The sequence below is a fragment of the Engraulis encrasicolus genome, unplaced genomic scaffold (assembly GCF_034702125.1).
Source record: "Engraulis encrasicolus isolate BLACKSEA-1 unplaced genomic scaffold, IST_EnEncr_1.0 scaffold_70_np1212, whole genome shotgun sequence".
NCBI lineage: Eukaryota > Metazoa > Chordata > Actinopteri > Clupeiformes > Engraulidae > Engraulis > Engraulis encrasicolus.
The window spans coordinates 262,117-269,505 of record NW_026946038.1 but is presented as its reverse complement, the minus strand read 5'-3'; positions in this window follow the sequence as shown (position 1 = coordinate 269,505).

The window sequence follows — 7,389 nt, the reverse complement described above, 5'->3', positions numbered from 1 at the left end:
CAGAGATACACCAGCGGCGACACGACTCAAGCGACAGAGTGTAGCAGCAAGCGATACGAGAGACTGAGGAGACTAGAGTATGTCCGTACGGGCAGAAGGCAAAGCATTCAAGCATTCCCATTGGCTGTGGTTACTGACCTCTATACAGTCATTGGCTGTCGCGGCTTGTCGCCGAACCGCGTCATAAAAAGTTTAAAAGATTTCAACTTCAAATTGTCGCACTCGGCGCGCAAATAGCTCTAGTCTCCAGAATCGCTTTTGTCTCTCGACTCAATACAAAGTCAATTACTTCCGTCGCTCGACTCGCTCAGATCGCCGCTGGTGTATCTCTGCGGTTAGACTACATATTCCTGGGAACATCGTATGTGCCTCATGTGACTTATCTGTAGCTTATTATGTTGTTATAGAGATGCCATTACAGTGAGATTTCCACAAAGAGAAATGTCAAGATAAAAACAGATGTACCATGGACCCTTTCAACCTTAACACCAGTCCAACAAAGGCCAAGTAAAACATCCAGGTTTAGCCCACGGGCCAGGTGAGATGTCGGTACCACTCAGAGGGGCAAAGGTTGCTTATATTTTTTGAAAAGATACATGTCTGAAGTTAACATTTTTGTATGATAACCCTTCTGGAAGTACAGCCAAGTTAGGGTTATCAGCCGTTAAAGTAACACCCCCCCATCAAAAATAAAGGTTTTTAAGATGGGTGCCTGTCTTACTGGCCCTTCTTTAAGACATATAGGGATGGCTAATTATGTTATGTGTGGTATCGTTGCGAAGGGGAGACTCTGAGCTTTCATCCGACACCTTTTGAGAACATTTTGGTTAAGTATAGCCCTCCCTGCAGCTCTTCAAACATTTACTCAGACATTTTTTTTTCCATTTTCACTGATATCATCTGTTGTCTTTTCATACTGTGGCATCAGGGAGCATCAGAAAGACCTATTTTAAACTCTAAAATATTGTCTTGAGTATCAGGAATCTGAAAATGTATCCTTTCACTATGTTATCCCATGTTTAGGGGGTGAAAACACAGTTTTACCATTTTCTCATAAAGTTCAGGAAGCAACACCTCTAAGGTGCATTTTGCAGTTGGTTGTCATAGCTTGTTATATACCATATGAAAGCTTGGAGTGGGTAGCATATTCATATATTATCATATATTTGGTGTACCTGTTTGCAGAGCAATGTTAACTAGGCAAATCATTTTTCATAACCAGTATCAATGATATAGTTTCTCAGTGATTCCATTGTGTCATATGGTGTCTGAATCCTGACTACTTGTCCAAAAAATCAATGTTGTTATGCGCCCAGAGGTTATATACCAGAAATATATGTGATAATGTCCCCTATGATATTAGTCTTGCAACTGAAATCATAGCAATTGTGTGAAAAACACAACATAAACTCATCCCTTAACTTGTCCCTTTTTAGTAGTCTTTAGTAGTAGAAAGTGAAGTGAAAGTCCAACTAGTTAACTCCTACATCCATTCACATTGTGACACAGCACTCCACAACACACTACACACTGTGCACACGACACACAACAAAATTGCATTTATGCCTCACCCGTGCAAGGGGGCAGCCCCCAAAGGGCATCCGAAAGGCAGCAGTGCAGCGGGACTGTACCATAATTGGGGTGCCTCAGTCATGGAAGAGGATGGTGGAGAGCACTGGTTAATTAATCCCCCCACTAACCTGGCGGGTCCTGAGTGCAGTTGCACACTTGCAGGAGGAGAGAAGTGCTGCACACTCTCGAGTTGTCACATTAAAAACTTGTTTATTTAATTCGAGAATTTGCTGCACTTTTCTCCTCCTGGAGGCCTTGGTCGTACCACATGTAGGTATCATGATTTACAGCAACATTTAAAACTCTCTGCAAGAACACTTGATTTGAGGTGAAGATCATGAAGAGGTTTGCAAAGGAAGAGTGGGGTACAATGTCATCAGAGCTTTGCAAAGACAGCACGAGTTCTGAACTTCATACTGCTGCAACAACTACTACACCATGCCACCGATGAAGCAACATGCATACATGTACTGTATTCACATGTGTTGGTGTACCAACTGAGCAACTGCAGCTCACTTTCCAGGCATACACTGATACCCATCCCTAGACCCAAGCAGCAGTAATGAACAATGGAGTAGAGTGAAGTAGAGTAGAGAACTGTATGGTACAGTAGAGTATAGTTCAGTAGAGTACAGTGCATTACAATAGGAGACCATGCTGAGCATTGAACTCTATGAACCTGGTAGTCACAGTAGATGTAATGGGTTTGTTATTGCCCTGCTACTCTACATGTGCTAATGTCACAATAGCACAGAACCTCATATCACACTGAATAGTACTCCCTGCACATGCACTGTAAATGTAGAGAGTAGGACCAACTGTGGCATTCATACAGTTACATAACAGTCATGTTACACATACTGTAACAGCACATGGGGCAGTTGTGGCGTAGTGGTTCAGGAGATGGACATCAGATCAGAGGGTTGCAGGTTGAAATCCCACCTGTATACTGACTTATGCATAAAACTGTATACTGTATACTACATAACACGTTAGAGAGAAAAAATGCATACACAAAGAAGATGTACACTTACCTGCTACTTAGGTACACCTTGCTGGGCTGGTACTGGGCTGGGTACTGGGCTGTAGCCTACCCCTTTTTCCATAAGAAGCCATTTAACTGCCTGCAACAACGTTCAAGTAGACTGGGGCATTGTAATGATGCTTGATTGGTACAAAGGGGCCCAACGTGTGCCAAGAAAACATCCCCTGCTGAAATTATATTTTTGTCTTCTGAATGGTCAGTATACAGTCCTCACCAGTAGTATTTGCACAATGACAATGACAGCTTCCAAACATGTTTTTCATTCATCAATGAGCTTTTTGCACTTTTCTGATGGTATTGTCCCTCACTCTTCCTTTGCAATATGTTCAACTTCTTCATGATCTTCAACTATTATATCACAGAGAGTTTTTACATTTTGCTATAAATCATGACACCTCTGATACAGTCTAGGTCTTCAATACCAGATGCAACAAAGCCCTGCAGCCTGTTCAAACCACTACCCAAGACTGATGTTGGCCTTTAGGTTTGTAGATGATAGACCTGCTGGTTTTCCTGTAAGAGGGCCTGTCTGGGAACACCAGATGTGTCATTATTGACTAAACAAAACCACAAAATGAAGAGCATCTCAAAAGGACTAGGCATGGACCATTGTTAGATATGGCACCAGACTGCCGCCTCTCTCTCTCTCGCCAATCCTTTCCTGTCACAAAATGAGCCATAAAAGACCAAAAAAAGAGGCCTAGGCCACTAGAGGACATCTAATTGAAAGTAACAAAGAACTATTTTTCATCAAAATACATTTTAAGTTCAGTACTTTTTTTGAACTACTTTACCTATACTTGAGCAGATTTTTGATGAGTACATGACTTTTACTTACCCCTCGAGTAAGATTTAAGAAAGATAGGCCTACGCTCACTTGAGTACAACTTCAACTCTTTTCCCATCTCTTCTGCTAAGCACATGTAAAATTAAGATACATGTAGGTCTGACATGTAGTAACCGAACATTTTTAAGTCATATTTAACATGACACAATATGTCTACAAAAGTTGACACGATATGTTTAAAGGCCTATTGTATTTCTCACACATTTGCTATGATTTCGGTTGGAAGACTAACATCAAATGGGCCATTATCACATATGTTGCAGATGTTGTATATAACCTCTTGATGTATTGCATCACAACACTGATATTAGGACAAGTAGTCAGGATTCACGTATCATAACACAATGGAATCGCTGAGAAACTGTATCATTGATGCTGGTTGGTAGGGAAAATGCTTTACCTGCGTTGCTAAGCAAATAGGTACAGGAAAATATATCATAATATCCCATACACTGTTAACTCCAAGCTTTAATATGGTGTATAATGAGCTATGATAACCAATTGCAGAATGGCAGAGTTTACCACTACATGGAACTGGTAGAGTAGTGTGGGGTCATGTACAATGCAGTGTAAAAAAGAAAAGTGGAGTGGGAGTCAGATATATTACTTACCACTCAAATTCATCTTCAAGGTTGAAACGTCTTGAGGTATTTTGGACATATAATTAAGTTTCAGTCATAACAACAAATTGGCAACCGTTGCTATGCAAATAGGTTACTATGCAAATAGGTACACCAAATACATGGTCATATCTGTATACTATACAATCCAAGCTTTCATATGATATACAGGGTCGCTGACAGCCTTGGCTGGGCCCAGGACAAAGACATCGGAAAGGGCCCCAAATTCAATACATACAATGTAATGAGGATCAAATTCTGGGCCCCCTCTCTCCCTGGGCCCGGTACAAGACATCCCTTTGTCCCCCCCTGTTGGCTTCCTTGATGATATATAACATGCTATGATAACCAACTGCAGAATGTCTCAAAAAGACCTGACTATACAAGACATTAGCACACAAAAAAACAGCAACAAAAAAGTGGCATGCCTGATACAAGACTGAAAATCACCCCCTAAAAATGGGATAACATAGTGAAAGGATATATTTTCAGATTCCTGATACTCAAGACAGTATTTTAGAGTTTTAAATAGGTTTCTCTGATGCTCCCTGATGCCACTGTATGAAAAGACAAGAGATGATATCGGCGAAATTTGAAAAAAATGTGTCTGAGTAAATGTTTGCTATACTTTACCAAAATGTTCTCGAAAGGTGTCAGATGAAAGCTCAGAGTCTCCCCTTCACAANGATACCACACATAACAAAATTAACCATCCCTATATGACTTAACCCTCAAGCGACCGGCCTGTTTTTGCGACTAATCTGACCGAGCGGGGTCATTTATGACCCCAAGGAGTTTATATAGAAATACCACCCTATAAATTATTTTTTGGGGTTCATTCAAATTTATTTACATCTTGTACATACTTGTCCCTCATCTAAAGCAAAAAAATGTGAATTTGAACATTTTATTGTTTTGCTAAAAATTAGTTAAACTTACATACGTATATGCTAAATATGATGTATGCCCTCATTTGCATATGTAAACATCAAAATACAAAAAACATCCAATACATTTTTTTCTTCTCTTATCATCAGTAATCATCTGAGAAAGTTTCATGGTGATAGCTATCATTTTAATTTTTTAGCCTATTCACTTGTAGTAGTCTTACCGTAATAATACAGCATATTTATGCTAATTATGGAAATTGCTCAAAGTGAAACTTTGGGAAACCAAGCTAAATTCTATCCATTAGGCCCATAGATGATATTCCTGCAATAAAACTTGAAGGTACTCAACATTAATGGGTTCATGAAATCACAAGATCAGAGAATATGGTGATTTACATAGACAAAACCATGTCTCAATCATATAACCTTGTGCACACTAAACATTTCTCTGAAACTTTTTCTGGACATTGCAGCTGTGAAAAGGTGTCTTCCATATGTATTAGAGCAAAGAAATGATTCAACTGATGCTTCAGCCTTTGTATAGTCATATAATAAGGAAAATTCTAAAAACGCCATTGATTTCTACACTGATGACTTGTTTCCTCCCTCTTTGTTCATCAGGATGACTTCCATTTCATATTCTAATCATGTGTCTAGGACCACTGTGCCATGATATCAACAAATATGGAGCAATAACAGAGGAAATGCTACCTGGGTGCCCTCACAATATGCTTTGTTGGCTATCGCAGGAGTGCCCTATTTATTTACCGGTATATAATATGTTATATTTTAATACTATAAATGTTTATATTATGAATATTTTAGGTCTGCTGACCATGGCCTGCCCCAAGGCACAAAATACAAAAAGCAGAGTTTGAAAATTACAACAACAATGGACATTATAATGTTGAGTATCTCATGGATCCTCTCGGGGTCATAAATGACCCCAGAGGTGTTTTGATTATAAATCCCACATAGATGGTCCAAATCTCACAAAAATCATTCACAACATGCACAACATATGTATTGACAAACTCCTAGAAGGACAAGTTTTTCTGATGAAAATTGCAGAAATGGTGTATGAAAATATGTGCCCGGGGTCATAAATGACCCCAGTCGGTCGCTTTAGGGTTAAACAAGGGCCAGTAGAAAGACAGGCACCCATCTTAAAAACGTTTATTGTTGATGGGGGGGTGTTACTTTAACGGCTGATAACTCTAACTTGGCTGTACTTCCAGAAGGGTTATCATACAAAAATGTTAACTTCAGACATGTATCTTTTCAAAAAATATAAGCAACCTTTGCCCCTCTGAGTGGTACCGACATCTCACCTGGCCCGTGGACTAGAGGGGTAGTACGGCCATTGGCACTCAATCACCATTTCTCAATCGCCTAGTTAGCACACTTGGAAGTGTATCAGCCTAATTAGTCACGCCCAGTGATTGGATAGTCTTTGGCGAACTCTGCGGAGTATCCAATCACTGGGCGTGACTAATTAGGCTCACACACTTCCAAGTGTGCTTACTAGACGATTGAGAAATGGTCATTGTCACATATGTTGCCTACCCCTGATATTCCTGAGAACTTTGTGTGTGCCTTATTTGGTTGCTGAAAATCAAGTCTGCACACTAAGCTCCCGTTTCACTTATTTAGTGTGATGGTAAGTGTCGCGTCAGACCAGGTCTGCGGCTGTTTGTTTAAATTTTAATTCTTAATTTCACTGGTAAAAAACATTGGGAAAAAAAGGGTGTTGGCGCATAATAATCTCGATTGGCTGGTTGAGAAACATGTGGCAGCCTAATTAGTTGAAGCGTGAGGCGGCTGATCAGCGTCAGCTGTCCGCGGTTCAAGTAATTTGGTTTCGGCGGCAAAACTTGAACACAGGTGCGCAATCACCTGGGGAAGATTCAGTGTGAAAAGACCTGAGATGCACACGCAGGTTGGTTTGCTTGCTGAAATATTGTGAACCACTGTGCAGAGACATCTGAAAGTTGAGGGGAAGCCGGTAAGCGCTGTTTTATTACCTCCTTGGCAGCGTTTGTAGCAAGCCATAATGTTGTGCTCCAGGCTTGTTTCTCAGTTTGATTGTTGATGTAAATATGTTTCTTTCACTTCCTGTGTTTGTTCTCTACAAGTCTTCGGTTGTCCAGTCTTGCACTTTAAATGTCTGTATGAGCATTGTCTATCTCCATACTGTCTTATGTCCATGTATAAGTACTGTGTCTATGTCTATACTGTCTATGTCCTTACCTAGATTAGTCTATGTCTGCATGGGAAAGCAAGAAATGTAATTTCAAATTCTTTGTATGACCAGTGCATGTAAAGAAATTGATAATAAAACCAACTTGACTTGACTTGTTGCAAATCTTTGTGATTGTAAGCTATAGCCAAGTCGCCTAATTCCGCCCGACCCCC